This window comes from Mercenaria mercenaria, chromosome 4 (genome assembly GCF_021730395.1).
Source record: "Mercenaria mercenaria strain notata chromosome 4, MADL_Memer_1, whole genome shotgun sequence".
Classification (NCBI taxonomy): Eukaryota; Metazoa; Mollusca; class Bivalvia; order Venerida; family Veneridae; genus Mercenaria; species Mercenaria mercenaria.
Window position 1 is genome coordinate 3,200,558 of NC_069364.1, and position 23,010 is coordinate 3,223,567.

General features: G+C 36.1%; 1 long non-coding RNA gene across 1 annotated transcript; it reads right to left on the reverse strand.

Annotated features, from left to right (window-relative positions):
• Positions 1-17,579: 17,579 nt before the first annotated feature.
• Positions 17,580-22,573, reverse strand: LOC128556156 (uncharacterized). The gene is made up of 2 exons (XR_008370453.1): positions 22,296-22,573; positions 17,580-17,766 (listed from the first exon to the last, which is right to left on the reverse strand). It is a non-coding gene; the product is annotated as an uncharacterized LOC128556156 (long non-coding RNA).
• Between the last annotated feature and the right edge of the window lie 437 nt (positions 22,574-23,010).

A 23,010-nucleotide genomic window follows, 5' to 3' on the forward strand; every position in this document is an offset into this window, starting at 1 on the left:
TTCACAGGAGTATCTAGCTCTAGTTAGCGAAGTTGGTCAGGCGTTATTTCTATTGTTTGATGGTCGCATCTGATAACTTTAGCGAGATCCGTATCTGTACATAAACTCTCTAAAGCTGAAATTGTGTTGTTCTTGCACTGTATGTCTAAAAATGTATTGCTTGTCTTGGGTTTAACGCCGTTTTTCAACCGTATTTCAGTTATGTATCGGCGTACAGTCCACCTAACCTAAGAATAAACCAGTGTTCATGGATTCTGTATTAGTACAAATTGTTCTCTGAAAGTAACTGTCAACTTCCCCACATGAATAAGAGGTGGAGGACGAATGATTTCAGATGCAATGTCTTTCATCAAATCGTCACGGAGAACAAACGTCCCGCCCGAGGATCGAACACTCCGTAGATCTGCGCTATCCCAGTGCAAGTACAAAACAAAAATGTGCGCATTATACAGGTTATATAACAGCAAACTTACACAAAAATACGTCATCTTGAATATTGCGCAAGTTTTTGGTCCAAGTTTCAGCTACATTTTATCTGTATTAAACTTAAAAGGCACTAAATGCTATTACATTTGGAATTTTCACGACTTTACACGAGATCGATGATGGATCTATCATGTTCACCAGATTAATCAACGATAGCCTGCAACATATTTTCTAGTTTTATTATGTTCTTTGGGATTACTTTTAGATTTCAACAATATTTCGGCTATTTTCACAGAAACATCATACATGGGAAAGATCAGAGCTAATCTCCAGTTAAAGTGGAACTTTGTTAGTGTGCGTAACGCAAAACATCATGACGTCACTTCTGCTTACGGACGTTAATTTCCCGCGCTCTACTATAAGAAAGAGTGCTACAAAGAAAATATTTATATCTGTTACTTGTAAAATACGGTATGCAAGAAAAAATATCAGTCATGTGTTTACGAATCGGATGGAAATATCCGTCCCTCGGCCACCTGCGCATGGGCGGTAATTCGGCAAGCCTCATTAAGACCAATGCGCAGGTGCCCTCGGGACGGATATTTCTATCCGATTTGTAAACATATGACAGATATTATTAGCCTTGCGAGATTGCATAAAAATGTGCTCGGAGTCCTAAGGATATACAATTATTAGCTTTCCGTTTTGAGAGAAAAAAATCAAACACCAAAAAAAAAAATCATAGAAAGAAAGAGTTGTTTCAACTAAAAATTGAACAGCATGTAAAACAAGCATATTACTCTACTAAACAGGTGTCAGGTGATTAAAGTTTCTCTCAATTGAAAGGAAACAAAGTTAGGAAAACAATTAATTAAAAAACAAAGATGCTTTAAGAATGTTAGCCCCGAGTAGTGTGTAGTGCATAAAACTATTTTTTGTAAATGATTTCATACTGAAAATTCTATTTTATTTTAGAACACTTTAAACTAGTCTAACATTGTTTTATTGCTAAATTAAAGTTTATAGAATGTACAATGTCCTTTCTTTTCTCTTATAACCACGTTTGAAACGAGTTTGCTGTAGACGTGGTTAATTTAGCCTATATAAAGAATATATATATAAGCCTCCTAGTGAAACCTATATTACAGAGTACAACTGTACAGTCTTTCCCTTAACCTTCTTTGTGGCAATGGTGTCTAGTGATGAAGCCTGTATCTGTCAATTTTGCCCCACTAGGAACAATAGAAACCTGGGCCTCCTACTGTTATTTATCTAATTGTTAAAGTGAGCTCTACTGTGACTTTTGAGCATTTACATGTATAACGCAAATGTTCATTTTTGCTCGGTGTGGTTTGCCACTTTCCAGGACAACCGTCCTTCAGTGCTTTCAGCACTTTGATTGTAATTAGCATCATTCCTGTATCTGCTGGGGACATGTTGTTTTGGTCCAATCGTCCGTCTGTCCATATCGTTTTCGTTCTATATAGTTTTGTCCACTGAGTATTTTAAGTGACTTGGTTCAAATGTTTAACATTACGAGTTTCGGCCATGCCAGTTGTCTGATGAGGTAAAAGGTAAGATAGGCAGTGTTTAATGTCCGCTCTACATTGTTTTAACCTTTGAAGGAGTTTCAATTCAAAGCACATATGTTAATGAGCAGAACGCAACTTTCGGTTATGTCCGTGCATAAAGACTATACAGTGTCTTCTAAGGTCAGATAGGCAATACCTCGTATTTTACTCCTCGTTTTTGACATATTTACACAGATGTTGGTTATAAGAGCGCAAGGTTAATGTAACGGTGATGCCAGAGGTCAAAAAGGACACGCTATATTTTGTTGTACTCTTAACATTTTTGTCTGACTGTGTTAATTCATCAGATTTCATTACTCTTTGTGGCAAGTGAAGGTTAATATGATCGAATCGAATTGCGTCAAAATTCTTCCAGGTTATGTCTTTAAAATCGATTGAAAATCATTTAGTGTAATTTTATGTCATACCTTGTTTTGTTTGAGTTTCTTAAAAACGACAAAATGCTAATTAAGAATAGTATTTTCTTTGATCATTGTTGTAGTGGTTGCATGTCACTTGGCAGTTTTGTTTTGTTTAGGGAGTGTTTATGCCTATATGTGTGAATATCCATCTATGAATGTAAAACATCTAGGCCAAAAACGTATAAAATGTGATATCTGGAGGTTTTATAATCTTTTCTATGATTTGATTTCAAGTACGTGAAAATAAACTTTTAATGATGACTTAAAAGAATGAATGAATGAGTTGGGTTTTACGGCGAACCGACACAAAAAGGTCATATATCGCCGAGAAAAAGTTAAATGGATTACGTTAATTGTAAAGCATACATAAAACTGTTAAAAGTAAAAACGTATAAACATATATAGTGTAAAAATCATCTGCAAACATAAAAAAGTGTAAAATGTGTGAATAAAAATCAAATAAGGTTCAGATTTTATGATATAAGCCTATTTGTTTCAAAAATTGTAAAATTTTGTCGGCAGGAATTTGCTCAAACAACTCTTTTAACGATTCAACATTATAGTATGAATTGCGTTGTGGGTCGAAGTCTACACAGTCGATTAAAACATGTTTAACAGTAAGCGTTGTTTGACATAGTACACATTCAGGTTGATCTTCATTGTTAAGAAGATATGAATGAGTCAACCGAGCATGACCTATTCGGCAACGAGAAAGAACAACTTCCTCCTTGCGAACAGATCTGTCTCCTTGGTGCCATTCACCTAAAGTAGGTTTAATTTCACGAAGTTTATTGAACGAAGCATTGTTTCATGAAGACTGCCATTTCGTTAAAATGTATTTGTTGATATTTGGCCTAAAATCAGTATATGGTAATTTCAATTTAGATTGTTGTAATGAGAGTAATTTCTTTGCTGCGGTATCAGCATCCTCATTTCCATGAATACCAACATGGCTAGGAATCCAACAGAATATGATGGACTCTTTAAACGATAATTCATGAACCCTGAGAAGAATATTTTGAATGAAAGGATTTTCCGTATTTCGGTTGTGAACTGATTGTAATACTGAAAGTGAGTCGGAAAAGATGATAAACTTTTCTTTATTATATTCTGAAATAAAATTAAGGGCCAAATCAATAGCTTTTGCCTCAGCTGAAAAAAATGTAGCGTTATTTGGCAAACGTAATTTTGATTGATGTAGGTGGCTGACGGTGGCACATCCAACCTTTTAATCATCTTTGGAACCATCTGTATAAATTGGAAAATGATCTTTGTAAGTCGATTTGATTTCGTTATATTTGGACTTGAATATTTCAGGGTTTGTTTCAGACTTTTTCAAGGCGGTTTTCATATCAAAAAGAACTGTTGGAAAATTATGGTGGTGTATTCAGAACTATATTTTCTTTTATTTCATCGAATTCAAAATCATTTTCCTTCATAGAATTGTTGATGCGAAATCCAAAAGGTTTAATTTGTTTTGGTTTTCTGTCATACGAATCTTGGTACTTGGGTTTAAATATGATTTTATGAGCAGGATTGGATTTGTTGGCAGCTACCCTCAGAGCATATTGCAATGACAATTTTTCACGTCTCGTGTAAAGGGAGGGTTTGTTTGCTTCAACATACAAACTTTCAACAGGCGATGTTCTAAATGCGCCAAGAGCAATACGAAGACCTTGGTTATGGATAGTATCCAACATTTGTAAATACGATTTTCTGGCTGAACCATAAACAACACAACCGTAATCTAGCTTGGATCTAATCAAAGCTCTATAAAGTCTTAACAAAACCTCGCGATCTGCTCCCCAATCTGTATTTGAAATTATCTTTAAAAGATTCAATGATTTCAAACATTTGGCTTTCAAGTATTTTATATGTGGTATAAAAGAAAGCTTTTTATCAAAAATAACACCAATAAATTTTGCTTCGTCAACAACGGGTATTTTTGTACCATTTAGGAAAAGCTCAGGGTCACAATAATGTTTCCGTAATTGACAAAAGTGGACACACTGAGTTTTTGATTGTGAAAATTTAAAACCATTTTCCATGGCCCAAGTTTGAACTTTATTCAAACACTGTTGTACGCATATTTTTTGAACGATAACATATCAGAAAATCATCAACATATAATGAACAATGTGTCTGAAATCATTAGTCCTCCACCTCTGATTCATGTGGGGAAGTTGGCAGTTACTTGCGGAGAACAGGTTTGTACTGGTACAGAATCCAGGAAAACTTGTTAGGGTAACTGCCCGCCGTTACATGACTGAAATACTGTTGAAAAATGGCGTTAAACCCAAAACAAACAAACAAAACTGTCCCTGGTAACAAACATTTCACAATATTATTAATTGTGATGCTGAAAAGTGTAACAGATAAAATAGAACCTTGTGGAACTCCCTGTTCTTGCTCAAAAGAGTCAGAAAGGGTATCTCCAACACGTACTTTAAAATTGCGATCAGATAAAAATTGTGATATAAATATTGGAAGACGACCTTTTAAACCTAAGTCGTTAAGATCATTCATAATACCATATTTCCATGTAGTGTCATAGGCTTTTTCTAAATCGAAAAAGACAGACAGTAGATGCTCTTTTTTAACAAATGCATCACGAATAAAATTTTCCAGTCGAACAAGATGATCAGTTGTGCTGCGCTGCTTGCGAAAACCGCTTTGAAAGTTTGTAATTAGGCATTGAGATTCAAGATACCAAACTAGCCTAGAACTGGTCATACTTTCTAGAGTTTTACATAAACAACTAGTAAGGGCAATCGGTCTATAATTACTGGGGTTCGTGCTATCTTTCCCGGGTTTTGGTATAGGAATAACTAAAGCTTCTCTTCAGGAATCTGGAAAAATTCCAGTTTTCCATGTAATATTATAAATTTCAAGTAGGAGGTCTAATGATTCTTGTGGTAAATGTTTTAAAAGATGACGAAACACTACACATAACAATTACGTAAAGAAATAAAGCAACTGTTTTGAATAATCACTGTTTTTGCTGAAATGGACAATTTTTAGCTTGACTATTCGAAGACTATGTCGACTGTGTCTACTTCGGGTGAAGTAGGCGCTCAGAGTTTGATTATGCGTCTGTATAATATATATTTGCACTCATGCCAAGCTGGATGTTGAAATACAATATTCATTGAATCGTTTTTAATTTAAACTAAACTAAAACAGATATAGAATAAAAAAGTTATTTAACATTGTTCTATACAATACGGAGATATATTTGGACTCGTACCCAGCTGATCCCGCCCGCTTAGCTCAGTAGGTAAGAGCGTTGGTCTACGGATCGCGGGATCGTGAGTTCGATCAACGGGCGGGGCATATGTTCTCCGTGACAATTTGATAAACGACATTGTGTCTGGAATCATTAGTCCTCCACCTCTGATTTATGTGGGGAAGTTGGCAGTTACTTGCGGAGAACAGGTTTGTACAGGTACAGAATCCAGGAACACTGGTTAGGCTAACTGCTCGCCGTTACATGACTGAAATACTGTTGAAAAACGGCGCTAAACCCAAAACAAACAAAACAAAAACGTACCCAGCTGGAAATAAACGTATTGGACTTGCCTAATGGTTCGTTCAATATGGTTTTCTTAGCTGGGTACGAGTTCAAATATATCTCCGTATTGTACAGAACAATGTAAAATAGCCTAATAGTATTTTACTGGTTTAAATCACATATTGTTGTACGCGTATACCATATTTAACTTGTTTTGATTCAAAATGTTCTAATGATATAGTGCAAAATTTAGACGTTTGAAACGTAATAGTCCAAACTATGTTCTAAAATCAGCGCTCAATGTGCGGATCTCTTCTTCTCAGATTATTCAGCACGACCAAACGCCGATCTTCATGGAATTACACGCCTCAACACGTGTATCATTGAAGGTTCCATGTTCACCGCCGTTTGAATACATCTGCGAAAGTCTCTTAACTGCTTTTTGTACTTTAAGCATGTGTAAATGCTGAGTTCTGCTCAACCCGGGGCTAGAGTGCGTGGACAGTAATTGCATTTCCAATACCGTCCATGAACAGCTTCAATCAAACCGAGCCTGCAACATTTTCGTTTTTGTCGTGTTGAGCGACCTGTGAAGTTTCTACTTTTCGCTATTTTATTATCACAGCAGCGTTGTTTGTGTCGTGTGGCGGCCGTAAAAAGTCTCCCCGTACATTCAATCAGGGCTGTTATATTTCGATCTTCTCAGATTGTTCAGCACGACTTTTATGTCGTGTTATTGGTACTGTTTAGATTCTCAGAATGACCATTTCGGCCTGGGTGGTTCCAACACTCCCGCTTTCATAGCCTTGGGTATTGTTTAATCACCCCTTGGATATGGCGCCTGCTTTTTAATTTTGTCTTTTGACAGTTCCTGTGATACGCAGGCTCCATAACCTCAGATCCCCTTCTTAAATTCCAGTTTGTTTAGTTCTGCCCATTGTTTTCTCGTTTGGGGCAAACCCTTTACCTTATCTGGGGACCAAACGCCGCTCTTCATGGAATTACACGCCTCAACACGTATATCATTGAAGGTTCCATGTTCACCGCCGTTTGAATACATCTGCGGATGTCTCTAAATTGCTTTTTGTACTTTTAGCATGTGTAAATGTTGAGTTCTGCTCAACCCGGGGCTAGAGGGCGTGGACGGTAGCATGCATTTCCACTACCGTCCATGAACAGCCTCAATCAAACCGAGCATGCAACAGTTTCGTTTTTGTCGTGTTGAGCGACCAGTAAAGTTTCCACTTTTCGCTATTTTAATCACAAGCAAATATCTAAAAAAAAAAACAACATTTTATTACACCATATTATAGCCCATATGTCCATTTACAGCTGTGAGAAATTTCATTACAATCTACATTGTAGGGAACATTTATTCGCGAAAATGTTATCAAAATTATGATATTCTCATAGACGCACATATTTAAAAAAAAAAAAGCTTGTGAAAGATTCACATATTTCAAATCAGTGTAGCAAAACGTCAAGCGCACGACCCTACCTTTTTCATCTGCTAAAGTGTCTAAGCATATTCTAAAGTTTTCAAAAGTCTTGGTTTAATGAAATTCTACAATATAGAAAAAGTTTTGATACGAACGTGTATAACTACCTAATACAAAAGCAGTTCGTTTTAGGCAATTTTTTTTTGTAAGGGCTATGAAACGCTTTTATTGTTTTTAGTTAATGTGATGTGTGTATTTCATTTTACTACTTTACCTTTCAATTAAGTATTACTATACACGTTTATGGTCTTAAGACTTTTGTTTTGTTCTTAATAGCTCGTTATATATAATGCACATAAAAAGGATATTTTTTGTAAGATTCATATTTACATCTTTGCCTTAATAACGGTAAATATGAATAAGATACATGACATACCGTTTTGAGTTTATTCACAGAGAGAAGCTTTTGTATGATAAGACGATCTTAATGGCCGGTTCTCAAAATTGTTGGCGACTTAAAGAGGTTAATAAAATTCGTCTTATAAATTTTGGGAACCGAACCATGAGTTTAATATGACTTTCTGTTAACAATGAATGTCAGTTTATATATTTCAGTTGTATTTAGATAATATGAATAAAAGGGATGTATGAATGCTATATTTGTTAAGTTTTATGTCTGCATCACATTTTTGTGCCCATTAAAATTGTTTTGGGGGCACTTAGAGTTGTTCTTGACCGTCCGTCCGATTTCGTGTCGTGCATATCTCAATAGGGACCCAGAGTCGTCAAACCTAATATGAATATCATTCAGCATATAGAGTTGTGTACCTGGTACTTTAATTTTTGGATTTAACACAATCAGACCAGAGTTATGGCCCTCGACTTAGTAAAAAAAAGGTGAATAAAGAAGGCCTTTGAGTTTGTGTCGCACGTATGTTAAAAGGTATTTGACCAAGGCTTATTAACCGTTATTGTACATTTGTAATATTACTAGGCATGTGAAATGGTACACCTTGGCTTTTCTTTGAGATGTCGCTAAACAAGACTAGAGTTCCGGCTCTTAACTTTGTCAAACTTTGCATAACAGGGCATAAAATGTGTGTCGCACGAGTTGACCTGACCGCGCTATACATGACAGGAATATGGAAGGATGTTTGAAATTTTCGTCCGTCAGAAAAGAGCTATGCATTAAGGGCAACAGAGTTTTTATCTGTCATAAAGTCAAAAACACGGATTGTTATATAGCATATGAAGTTGTGCACTTAGTCTAGTGTTCTGTTTGGGATTTCACTCAGCCAGAAACGACTTATGGTCCTTGACTTGATGAACATACACATGAATAGCCTCAAGTTTGTGTTGCATTTATATTAAAATATATTTGATCTAGAGACATGAATCTTCTTCTTCTCCTTATTTTACGATAATGGCTTCGTTCAAATACTGATACATTTTGGCCATGCGGGGCTTGGGGCGCGGGGAGAGGGGGTAAAATTCCTGACAGTTCGTGATAAAAAAGATGCAAAAACCTAACACCATATAGCCCTAAGTGTAAAACATGTACATACATATGCTGTTGTGCAGGAAAGGAGAAATATTAGTAGGGATAAAAACAAGTATATATAATAATCATGGTTGGAACATCGATGCAGCCAGTGTTGATTTGAATCCGAAGATTGTTTCAGCACTGACTACATGAGATGGTAAAACGTTCCACTCTACCACAGTTCTGGGGAAGAAAGAGTACTAGTCAACTGTGGTAAAAGGTATTTGCAGAGCTAAGTGATGGTGATGTCTAGATTGTCTAGTAACTGAAGCGAGATATTGTTTAGGATCGACATCAACATGATAATGAACCATTTTATAAAATAAAACCAACCTACTAAACTTCCTTCTGGATTGGAGGGAATTCCAACTGGTTAGGATATTTGTGACTGTGCCCGGGGTATACTTGCTATAATTATTTACTACAAATCTCGCAGCTTGCCTCTGAATATTTTCTAATTCGAGTGCATTTAAAGTAATACTTTCTACGTGTGATTTGATTGCTTACTTTTTGTCAGCCATGTACTCCTGTGATTTGGTTGTGAACTTTTTGTCAGCGCTGTACACCTGTGATTTGTTTGCGAACTTTTTGTCAGCCATTTATTCCTGTGATTTGGTTGTGATCTGCTTGTCAGCCATTTACACGTGAACTTTTTGTCAGCCATGTACACGTGTGATTTAGTTGTTCACTTTTTGTCAGCCTTGTACACCTGTGATATTTTTGCACACTCCTTGTGTTGCCTTTTTGTCTCGTTTTTATTTATGTATCATTGTAACCATAAAAACTATTGCATATACTTATACATTGCATGTTTATACACTTTATACAACTAATTATTTTTAGTCAGTTTCACATGTTTAGTTTTATAATAACTCACTAGCAAGGTTATATAAAGTACTAGTAACTTTTTAGATCTAGCTCCATCCTTTGAAAGATAAATTGTTTTTAGCTCACCTGTCACAAAGTGACAAGGTGAGCTTTTGTGATCGCGCGGTGTCCGTCGTCCGTCGTCAGTGCGTCCGTAAACTTTTGCTTGTGACCACTCTAGAGGTCACATTTTTCATGGGATCTTTATGAATGTTGGTCAGAATGTTCATCTTGATGATATCTAGGTCAAGTTCGAAACTGGGTCACGTACCATCAAAAACTAGGTCAGTAGGTCTAAAAATAGAAAAACCTTGTGACCTCTCTAGAGGCCATATATTTCACAAGATCTTCATGAAAACTGGTCAGAATGTTCACCTTGATGATATCTAGGTCAAGTTCGAAACTGGGTCACGTGCCTTCAAAAACTAGGTCAGTAGGTTTAAAAATAGAAAAACCTTGTGACCTCTCTAGAGGCCATATATTTTACAAGATCTTAATGAAAATTGGTCAGAACGTTAACCTTGATGATATCTAGGTCAAGTTCGAAACTGGGTCACGTGCCGTCAAAAACTAGGTCAGTAGGTCAAATAGTAGAAAAACCTTGTGACCGCTCTAAAGGCCATATTTTTCATGGGATCTGTATGAAAGTTGGTCTGAATGTTCATCTTGATGATATCTAGGTCAAGTTCGAAACTAGGTAACGTGCGGTCAAAAACTAGGTCAGTAGGTCTAAAAATAGAAAAACCTTATGACCTCTCTAGAGGCCATATATTTCATGAGATCTTCATGAAATTTGGTCAGAATGTTCATCTTGATGATATCTAGGTCAAGTTCGAAAGTGGGTCACGTGCCATCAAAAACTAGGTCAGTAGGTCAAATAATAGAAAAACCTTGTGACCTCTCTAGAGGCCATATTTTTCATGGGATCTGTATGAAAGTTGGTCTGAATGTTCATCTTGATGATATCTAGTTCAGATACGAAAGTGGGTCACGTGCCTTCAAAAACTAGGTCAGTAGGTCAAACTAGAGCTATCACTAAAGGTGATGAATGTACCCCCCGCATGCACTGACACGGTACATTGCAATTTGACGCACACAAGATTGCATAATTATGTGGACTGTATGTATATAGACTGTATGTATACAGTATAGTAACAAAAAACAAAGTCCCATAACTATGCAGAATATTTATCTAAAAGAATGTAACATGCATCATGCACAACTAGGGTTGGTACTGATCACTTGTGTGAAGTTTCATTAAATTGTGTGTAAGGGTTTGGTAGATTAGGCACGCACAAGATTGCATATGCAGACTGTATGTACATAGTATGTTAACAAGAAACAAAGTCCCATAACTCTGCAATTTTTGTCGCTGAAAGAACCTAACATGCCTCATGCACAACTACTGTTGTTACTGATCACTTGTGTGAAGTTTCATTAAATTGTGTCAAGGGGATGACGAGAGATGGTGCGCACAAGATTGTGTCTATGTATATATAGTATAGTAACAAAGAAACAAAGTCCCATAACTCTGCAAATTTTTTTTCTGAAAGAACCTAACATGCCCCATGCACAACTACTGTTGGTACTGATCACTTGTGTGAAGTTTCATTAAATTCTGTCAAGGGGATAAGGAGAGATGGTGCGCACAAGATTGCGTCTACGGCCAGACTGCCAGACGGACAGACAGACAGACAACCTGAAACCAGTATACCCCCCCTTACAACTTTGTTGTTGGGGGGGGTACAATAATAGAAAAACCTTGTGACCTCTCTAAAGGCCATATTTTTCATGGGATCTGTATGAAAATTGGTCTGAATGTTCATCTTGATGATATCTAGGTCACATTCGAAACTGGGTCAACTGCGGTCAAAAACTAGGTCAGTAGGTCTAAAAATTAAAAAAACCTTGTGACCTCTCTAGAGGCCATACTTGTGAATGGATCTTCATGAAAATTGGTCAGAATGTTCACCTTGATGATATCTAGGTCAAGTTTGAAACTGGGTCACGTGCCTTAAAAAACTAGGTCAGTAGGTCAAATAATAAAAAAAACCTTGTGACCTCTCTAGAGGCCATACTTTTCATGGGATCTGTATGAAAGTTGGTCTGAATGTTCATCTTGATGATATCTAGGTCAAGTTTGAAACTGGGTCAACTGCGGTAAAAAACTAGGTTAGTAGGTCTAAAATTATTAAAATCTTTTGACCTCTCTAGAGGCCATATTTTTCAATGGATCTTCATGAAAGTTGATCTGAATGTTCCCCTTGATATCTAGGTCAGTTTCGAAACCGGGTCACGTGCGGTCAAAAACTAGGCCAGTAGGTATAAAAATAGAAAAACCTTGTGACCTCTCTAGAGGCCATATTTTTCATGAGATCTTCATGAAAATTAGTGAGAATGTTCACCTTGATGATATCTAGGTAAAGTTCAAACCAGGTCAATAGGTCAAATAATAGAAAAACCTTGTTACCTCTCTAGAGACCATATTTTTCAATGGATCTTCATGAAAATTGGTCAGAATTTTTATCTTGATAATACCTAGGTCAAGTTCAAAACTAGGTCACTATGTCAAATAATAGAAAAAACGACGTCATACTCAAAACTGGGTCATGTGGGAAGAGGTGAGCGATTCAGGACCATCATGGTCCTCTTGTTTACATGGATGTACATGTATGTCCCTCAAAAAACATAGTGAGCTCTGTATCCTACATTTTCACTTAAAAGGGATAACTACACAACCGGAAGCTATATATGCTCAAGGTCAAGTCATCATACTTTTTAACCCTAAAGCATTTTCTTTATTCAAAAATGTTTATGTATTACAATTGACATGATGTTCAGGGCATAACTTTCAAGCATGACTATTTAAGGCGAACTAATTATCTGCTATGCCTGGTATTGGGGCTAAGCATAGTTCGGAAGGTTTTCGTAGGGGACGGGACATATCTTTTAGTGTAAAAACAGTCTGAAAATGTTACAGACTAAATTTTAAAATTCTTAAACCACCTGTTCTATTTAATCTGGTCAAGCTTTGTCTCGATTTACGTAAAATGACGTCAATTTTTTCTGAATTTTGAAACTTATAAACTGTAAACAAAATGTATAAAAAGATGATTCAGTGTATTATAGAGTATTTTTTATAAAAAACTGCATGTACTTTGTGAAATACAAGGAAAATCTCTCTTAACCTTTACCTTGTTAAATTTCTACAATGGACTTGTCCATCAGTGGCACTTCTTATTCTAAGTGTTCACTGAAAATTTACTGACTGAATAGCGAACAGTGCAGACCATGATCAGCCTGCATGGTTACAAAGGCAAATCCACTTGCCGCCAGCAGGCTAAAGGTTAATGTGTAAGTCGTGCTTTTAAAATTGATAAGTATTAGCTGTATTTTAAATCATACCCATTAAATATATATATATATATTAAAAAGACTAATTCTCTTAGATGTTTTGAATGAAACCTGGATATAGAGGAGAGTACCTTTAACTTAACAATGTTTATTGTATGTTATAACTTCAGTTTTGAATGTTTTAGCAGGTTATGATATGTTATCATCAAGCAAATTATCAACTTTTTTTGCAAATTTAAAATTGCTGTTTTTAAGTTCAAAAGCATAGATTGTTATATTTTGTATAAGTTTTAATACAACAATGTTAAAGTAAGGTGAAATATATGTTTTGTATTGAGTAGGTCATTCTTAATACTACCAAACATTTTAAACTACTCTGTTTTATATGCATGTAGGTACAATCTATTTCTCCTTATGCAAATGATAATAAAAATTTCCGTCCAGTTTTATGATATTATATAGCGGAATGTTGTGTTTAAAAATAAAAACTTTTAACTTGCTTTGTTGTCTTGTTATCATCTTAAAACTTTTAACAAGTTTTCATGCTTATACAGTCATTGAATATGAAATGAGTATGTTTAAGACATACAACATCCTTGGCACACGTTTTTCGCTCACCTGAGCACAATGTGCTCAAGGTGAGCTTTTGTGATCGCCCTGCGTCCGTCTGTCCGATGTCAACAATTTGACTGTTAACACTCTTAAGGTCACAATTTTGGCTTAATCTTAATGAAACTTGGTCAGAATGTTACCCTCATAAAAATCTTGGACGAGTTCGATATTGGGTCATCTGGGGTCAAAAACTAGGTTACCAGGTCAAATCAAAAGAAAAGCTTGTTAACACTCTAGAGGTCACAATTTTGGCCCAATCTTAATGAAACTTGGTCAGAATGTTACCCTTAATAAAATCTTGGATGAGTTTGATATTGGGTCATCTGGGGTCAAAAACTAGGTCACAGGGTCAAATCAAAAGGAAAAGCTTGTTAACACTCTAGAGGTCACAATTTTGGCCCAATCTTAATGGAACTTGGTCAGAGTGTTACCCTCAATAAAATCTTGAACGAGTTCGATACTGGGTCATCTGGGGTCAAAAACTAGGTCACCAGGTCAAATCAAAGGAAAAGCTTGTTAACACTGTAGAGGCCACATTTATGACTGTATTTTATGAAACTTGGTTAGAATGTTACTCATGATGATCTCAAAGTCCAGTTAGAATCTGGGTCATGTAGGGTCAGAATGTTAATCTTGGTGATCTATAGGTCATGTTCAAATCTTGGTCAGGTTAGGTCAAAAACTAGGTCACTGGGTCAAATCAAAGGAAAAGCTTGTTAACAATCTAGCGGCCACATTTATGACTGTATCTTCATGAAACTTAGTATGTTAATCTTGATGATCTTCAGGTCAAGTTCGAATCTGGGTCATGTGGGGTAAAAAACTAGGTCACTGGGTCAAATCAAAAGAAAAGCTTGTTAACACTCTAGAGGCCACATTGATGACTGTATCTTCATGAAACTTAGAATGTTAATCTTGATGATCTTTAGGTCAAGTTCGAATCAGAGTCATATCTGGTCAAAAACTAGGTCACCAGATCAAATCAAAGGAAAAGTTAGTTAACACTTTAGAGGCCACATTTATGACCATATCTTAATGATACTATCTTGATGATCTTTAGGTCAGTAGGTCATGTGAGCGATACAGGGCCTTCATGGCCCTCTTGTTTTTTTGTTGTTTCTCAAAAACTTAGTTACCTTTGGTATACTGCAATGTGGCTACGTCCTTGACAAAAGGTGAACTTAACCAAGGTCTCTGACGTAGCTCTAATAACAAAATTTGTAATCCTTTTCAGTATGGCAAAAAACTTCTACAACTTTAGTTGTTAAAGGAGTTGCTTGTAAAACACATTTGCCCCTCCCCCAATGCTACAATAGCCTGCCAGAGGCAAATGGATATGTAATTTTATATGCAGTGACCTTGACCTTTGGCCAAATGACCTCAAAAACAACAAAGCTCATTTTATGAAGATTGACCTGCAATCAATCTATGAAATTTGAAAGCAAAGGATTCAGATATTGACTGAAAACTGCTTTTTCAGTTATAGTTGACCTTCAACCTGTTGATCCCCAAAACATTAGGCTCATCTGTTGACCTTTGTTAGAAATTATTTTCATTCTTGTGGTCAGTATGACCTTGACCTATAAATACCCAAAATAATAGGGGTCATTTACAGACCAGAGAAGTTCAAGGACTGTAGGCAAAGTTCTTAAATTATTGAACAGAAACCATTTTCAGTCAAGGGGTCAGTGACCTCGACTTACTGACCCAAAAATAATAGGGGTCATCTGTTGACGACAGGCAATCATGCTATGAAGTTTGACATTTGTGTGACTAAGTATTCTTAAGTTACTGTTCAGAAGCTTAATGGTTTATTGACCAACAGACAGACTGGATCACAATAAGCAAATCACTATACCCAATCTTCAAAGGTGGGCTTAAAAGGAAATGTGTTTGTATGCTCCTGAAATGATAAATTTGGCACAGAGAATACTTACAACTGGATTGTGTTTTAAGTGCACATAGGGCTTTTAAATACAACGGCTATGACACAAATTTTAGAAATAATAAGGTTCATAACAATAGTTAACGTAATACCGACAGGTCAAAGGCTTGAACATTGCCTGAAATTTTTATAGTTGATACGGCATTTTGTTCAGATTTATTTATGTAAATGCTCATGACTAACCAAACAGTCATGGTCACTTTAACGACCTGGTAGACCAAGTGTTCTTTCCTTGAAGTTGAGCAGTGTATTTGTGGTCTAAGCAGGAAGCAATGTGTTTGAGTGTAGACACATGCTGGGTGAAGCCTAGAGATGTCACTGCTTGTAGAACATGTCAATGAAGCTGATCTATAACATTCTAGTTGGTATCTCCCACACAATACATGTTGTAGTACACATTTATGCCACATCATTTCAAAACTTAATGGGTGACACAGTTATGGACTGCACACAAAATAGAACCTAGACAACCTTTGATCCTAATGGTTAGACTTGACCTTGGAACTGTAGACATAATTATGTCATAGAAGTGGCACATTATAATGTTATCATTATCTTTAAATAGCTACTTGGGGGTAACAAAGTAACATAGCCATTGTAAACCTTTTTTCCCAGGTGGAGCTGGAAACGTTAAATGTGTGCGACTTGTTATGTTGTGAATATTACCAAATCTATTTCAAAATACTTTCATGGATAACCCAGTTATTGACATGAAAACTCTGACAGACCCTGCAATTACTACACTGAAAATATTTACTAACTCTACTCTTGGTTTGTTAATGCTATTTCTGTCATACATCGACACATTTCAATGAAAATGGGGAAAATTATTCAACTATTAGATTCTTCTACTTTATTTAAATAACACTTATTACTGGTAATGATAGTTATCATTCAAGATTGTCAAAGCATTAAAATAAACACGGTCATTATTGTTCTATTTTCCACAACCAGACCTCATTTAGCAGTGAAAATTAATATGCAACAAAAATATTAGCTTTGCATGGAGCAATATGCACACATTTTTGGTATAATTCATGTTGTACCCTGAACATTGCACATTTTCCCTGTAGAACTTGTTCATATTTTTTTGATACAAATCTCCAAATCTACTAATGCATTTTCGAAGTGTAGCATCCAGTGTCTTAATAAATGCTTCATCTGGCTCTCGGCAAGTGTAGACTGCCTCCAAAATTGTTCAATTTTGCAAATAGCAATATAAGGACCATTCCTATGAAATTTGGTTGAAATTGGTTTCATAATTTATAATTATGTTCTTTTAAGAAATTGCGTACCACAGACAGACATCCAATGATCTGAAAGTTCACCATGAGCACTTTGTGCTCAGCTTAGCTAAAAAGTTAAAGCCAGACACAGCATTAGCACAACAGCTCATCTGTGAACCTTTGATTGAGATGAGCACAATAAATGAGATGTATCTGTCATCAGAAATAACATGTTAGCAAATACGAGTACGTTATTTCTCAGTTATCGTGAATCCATTTTATGGAGTTGTATCTAAAACAAATCTTTCATATAGAATCTATTTTGGGTTTAACACCATTTTTTCAACAGTATTTCAGTTATGTAACGGCAGGCAGTTAACCCAACCAGTGCTCCTGGATTCTGTGCCAGTAAAAACCTGTTCTCCGCAAGTAACTGCCAACTTCCCCACATGAATCAGAGGTGAAGGACGAATGATTTCAAATACAATGTATTTTATCAAATCATCATGGAGAACATACCGCCCGCCTGGGGATCAAACTCACGACCCCGCGATCAGTAGATCTCCCTACTGAACTAAGCGGGCGGGTTGAATCCTTTTGTGGAGTTGTATATGAACAACAAATCTTTCATATTCGTATATACATGTACCAAGGAAACAATACTGACAATATATTAACATTTATTCAAAATAAGATACTCTCTACAGATAGCCCATCACAATTTACAAAACATTCGAAAGTTCTCGAGTTTCATGTACTGTATACATGGAATGATGATGATAATGATGATGGTGATGATGATGATGATGACTGGTCACAGACACACTTCTTTTACAATCACCACAGACACCTGGAAAATAAAGAAACCTCTATTGTACATGGAAATATCTACAATTAAAGTAAACAAAAACAAAGGTTCCTTAGAGACATAAGAACTTCAACTGTCTATCTGCTTAATTTGTTACGCACTTTTTTCAGTATAAGGGGTAGTGACAAGTGCTCTAAAACACAATTCTGTTTGTTTTGGGTTTAACGCTGTTTCTCAACAGTATTTCAGTTATGTAACAGCGGGCAGTTAACAAAACCAGTGTTCCTAGATTCTGTACCAGAACTCAACAGTTCTTTGCAAGTAACTGCCAACTTCTCAAAATAAATCAGAGGTGCAGGACAAAATGACAAAATGCCTTTTATCAAATCATCATACAGAACATGCACCCCACCCAGGATAGAACTCGCGACCCCATGATCCATAGATCTACACTCTCCCTATTGAGCTAAGTGGGCAGGGCCAGACAGAATCATCAAAGATTCTGTCTTTAGATTGAAATCTCCGTAGTCAGAAGGTTCACTTCTGCAGCTTTTCTTTCAATGAGACAAAGACTAGCATAAATTTCCTTAAAGCTTTAATTTAATTTAGAGAGCTACAAAGAACAGCCTTGTCATTTGAATGAATATAAGAGTCGAAAAAGAGGCATAATTTTGTTAAAATGGAAAGAGTTATGGAACCTGTGCACTGCATGTCAGAACATCACACTGAACAAGAGTGTGAAGTTTCAATCCATTTTGAATTTGTGGGTACTGAGATACCAGTTTACATACAAGTACTTAACCAAAACTTACAAAGTCAACATAACTAATGCAAAGTACAGTTACTGGTACTGATGATAAACCCGAACAGAAAATGAGATTTTTTACCTGTAACTTTTTTATTTCTGCAAATTGAAATCAATGGTCGGTATCAAAATAAAGCTTAACCTTTGCTGAAAACTTTACATAATTCAAATTTATATTTAGTAAGCAAACTCACACGAAGTGAGGGCCTGAAAGGGGTATGTAACAAGAGCTGTCACAGGAGACAGCGTGCTCGACTATTTCGATGCTGGATAGTGAAACTGGGCACATCTGAGGAAACTAAAGCTGTCACTGGAGAGTTTAATGACTCCAATTGTGGATGAAGATATTGCACAATAGCCTGAGTCTATGTCAAAAATATCAAATTAAAGTAATAAGAGAGGTAAAGATAAAATGTATCAAAAAACTATATAAGTATATCCTAAGCAAAAAGGGGCATAATTCATTAAATATTGGTGCCAGAGTTGTGCAGCTTGTGTCATATAGTGTGGGTGATGATGTTGAACAACTATTTTAAGTTTGAATCAAATCCATTCAGTAATAACAGAGACAGAGTGAAAGTGCATCAAAACTTTAACCTAAAATTCTAAGTAAATAGGTGGGATAACAGTGATTCATTTTGAAATCTGAAGATACGAGTCCATGGGACTCACATATTTTGAAACAATGAGTCCCAGCCAGTGAGTAATGAGTCAAAAAGGGACTCAATATAAAAATTATATATCATGACACAGCAAGTCCCAAATTTGAACTGTTTGCTTTTTCACATCCTGTACATTGTATATTGGTTGACTGATTAATTGATTTAATATGTTTTACATCCTATATATCTGCACCAGAACTGAACTAAACAGGACGAGGAGAAAAAAAAACTGTTAAAAGTTGTATTTTGAAAGTTTCTGTTCTTTGCAGCTTTGTTCATACCGTTCATTTTTATGTTGTCAGTACAGATTGTTCAGTACATATAATCTTCACTTTCGTCATAGTGTAACCACGAATAAAGAGTGAGCCATTTAGAAACAAATTTTCTTTTTTCTTATCTTGATTTTCCGACGTGCTCGCAGCCGCTGCTTCATTTTCTATTGAAATGCTCACTTCTTCAGTACCCGACAATTCACTCAAAGTTAGACCAAAAAAAAACCGGAAAGTTTTTGCTGTTTGGGATCTAACTTCTGCTGTTTTTTTCAACGGCATCGTCAGATTGTTAAAATATTTTGGCCGAAATATCCGGGTACTTTGGAAACAATACTCCCAAACATAAAATAAATGACTGTCACCGATTGGTTAAAAAAATCACTACTGTCCAATCAGAATATGCTTTACAAATCAAACGGTGATAAGGTAGTTTTGACGCATGAAAATTATCCATGACATCCGTTCTACTTTTTAAACCATTAGAGGAAGTAAAAGAAGGTACACATTATGTCAGTGAAATTGTTTGCGTCCCGCGGCTGCACACATTTCAAATTAACGCGTCCCCGGTGAAAAATATGCGTCTTTGACGCAGGACGCGCGGCAAAATGAATCACTGGGAATAATTAATAAAACTAGAAATGTGTCCATGGGACACAGATGCCCCCACTACATGACATTAGTCAGGGGCCAGAACTCCTACAATACTGAATGAATCCGGATGCGAAACCCCAGGTGCACAACTACACATGCTGACCAACATTCCTGTAAACTTTGGTGATTCTAGGTCAAATACTTTTGGGGCTATGCACGACACAACATTAAAATGACCAATTTTTTACGAAGTCAGGGGCCATAACTCCTACATGACTGGATGAATCCAGACGCGAAACCCCAGGTGCACAACTGCACATGCTGACCAACATGCCTGTAAAGTTTTGTGACTCTAGGTCATATACTTTTGGAGCTAGGCACGACACAACATTAAAATGACCAATTTTTACAAAGTCAGGGGCCATAACTTCTACATGACTGAATGGATCCGGACGCGAAACCCCAGGTGCACAACTACACATGCTGACCAACATTCTTGTAAAGTTTTGTGACTCTACGTCAAATACTTTCAGAGCAACGCGCGACAACATTTTCGGAAGGACGGAAGGACGGACGGACGGACGGAAGGACGGACGGACAAGAGCAAATCTATATGCCCCCCCCCCCAAAGTGGGGGCATAAAAATTGGTGCCAGAGTTATGCCCCTTGCATCATATGGTGTGGGTGATGATGTTGAACAACTATTTTAAGTTTGAATCAAATCCATTCAGTAATAACAGAGACAGAGTGAAAGTGCATCAAAACTTTAACCTAAAATTCTAAGTAAAAAGGGGAAATAATTCATGAAAAAATGGTCCCAGAGTTATGCACCTTGCATCATATGATAAGGGTAATGATGTTGAACAATTGTTTAAGTTTGAATCAGATCCATTCAGTAATAACAGAGGTAGAGTGAAAGTGCACCAAAACTTTAACCTGAAATTCTAAGTAAAAAGGGGGAATAATTCATGAAAAAATGGTGCCAGAGTTATGCACCTTGTGTTATATGATGTTGGTGATGATGTTGAACAACTATTTTAAGTTTGAATCAAATCCATTCAGTAATAACAGAGATAGAGTGAAAGTGCATCAAAACTTTAACCTGAAAATCTAAGTGAAAAGGGGGGATAATTCATGAAATATTGGTGCCAGAGTTATGGCCCTTATGTCAGATGATGTGGATGATGATGAGGAATAAGTATTTCAAGTTTGAATCAAATCCATCAAGTAATTACAGAGATATGTTGAAAAAAGAGAAAGTGCACCAAAACTTTAACCAAGGTGGGGACGCGGAAAGACGCCGACGCCGGGGCGAGTAGGATAGCTCTCCTTATACTTCGTATAGTCGAGCTAAAAAGGGGACTTTATGAACGTTGACTGATGATAAATTCGAACCCTTTGTCATTTACAAAATTTTCTTTGTATTATTATATTGAAACTTTCCCCAAAAAGCTGCAACAGTCATTCCTGATCAAGTAATGAAAATTTAATAAATGTCAGGCCTTCATGTTTCGGCAGTGAGCATGTACAAAAAAACACCCTCTTCCCCAGTAATTTTGGATAAATATTTTTTATACAAATTTATGTAAGTCATTTATTTATACAGAATATTTACCAATTTTGTTTTTGTTTACACCATGTGGTGTTGTAAGTGGAAACTATTAGATGGTGTGTTCAATTTTATAAATAACCGATTGCAATCGAATATTTCCAAGGTGTTCGACTTTATCATCTGTCCGGGTTTATCATCAGTACAGTTATAGAACCTGTGCAATGCATGTTTGATCATTACAGTGAACAAGCATGTTAAGTTTCAATACATTCCCATTAGCGAGTACCAAGATATCAGCTTGCATATGAAAACTTAACCAAAAATTGCTAAGTTGAAAAAGGGGCATAATTTTGTAAAAAAGCAAAAGTTATGGAACCTGTGCAATGTAAGTCAGTTTATCACAGTGAAAAAGTGTGTGAAGTTTCAATCCATTCCCACAAGTAGTTACTGAGACACCAGCTTATATACAAAAACTTAACAAGTCTGGATGCTGAAGTGGATGCCAACACATAGACGAGTCCAATAGCTCTATCTACTCTTCCAATAGTCAGCTAAAAATATGTCCGGTTTAGGCAATGAACTTCTTACTTGTAATGAAGAGTGAATAATAATTATATTAAAGCATTTGATGATTTGCATTAAGAGAAAAATTATTTTGTCTGAATTATTACAAAATCCTTTATACATACCAGCTGGATTTCCTGCTATACGAAGATGCCGACCCACAACAATAGAAAGAGAACACCAAATCCCATAAATACGGAAGCTACCAAGGACACTAACAATTCTTTGAAAATGTCTCGTGTAAATTTGTTAGATGTTACTTCATATCTATCAACTTGTTAAGGAAAAGCATGAAAATTAATATCAAATGTTCAAAGAGTGAACTTATTTAGAATTTATGTTTTTTTCTACTCTTACTCTTTCGAACTTAAAAAAAAAGATTTCCTATTTCTGAAATATAAAACAAATAATTGTTTTAATGAGAATTAGGCTAGAAAAACTGGTGATTAAATTTATTCTAAATGGAGATAAATGACAGATTATGTATCTAAGAGCCAAACATATTAAATAACATGTACTACTATTACTACTCCTCATGTGCCGACACTATTTAACATGTGTATATAGCAAGGCTAATTATGGCATAGACAGTTGAGTCACTGCCTTTTGCACTCAACAACATAAGCCATTAGACCAATTGAGTGAATACAAATGTTTGTTTTTGTTAAGTTTAATGTCAGACTGACAGAATTATAGGTCATATATCAACTTTCAATGCATTATTTAAGGCATGGGCGGGCAGCTAGGTTAAGCCACTGTCCTTTAAGTCAGCTGGATTACTTAAAAATCCACACATGAAAGAATTCTACACCCTGAGCAAGGTTTCAAACACACAGCAGT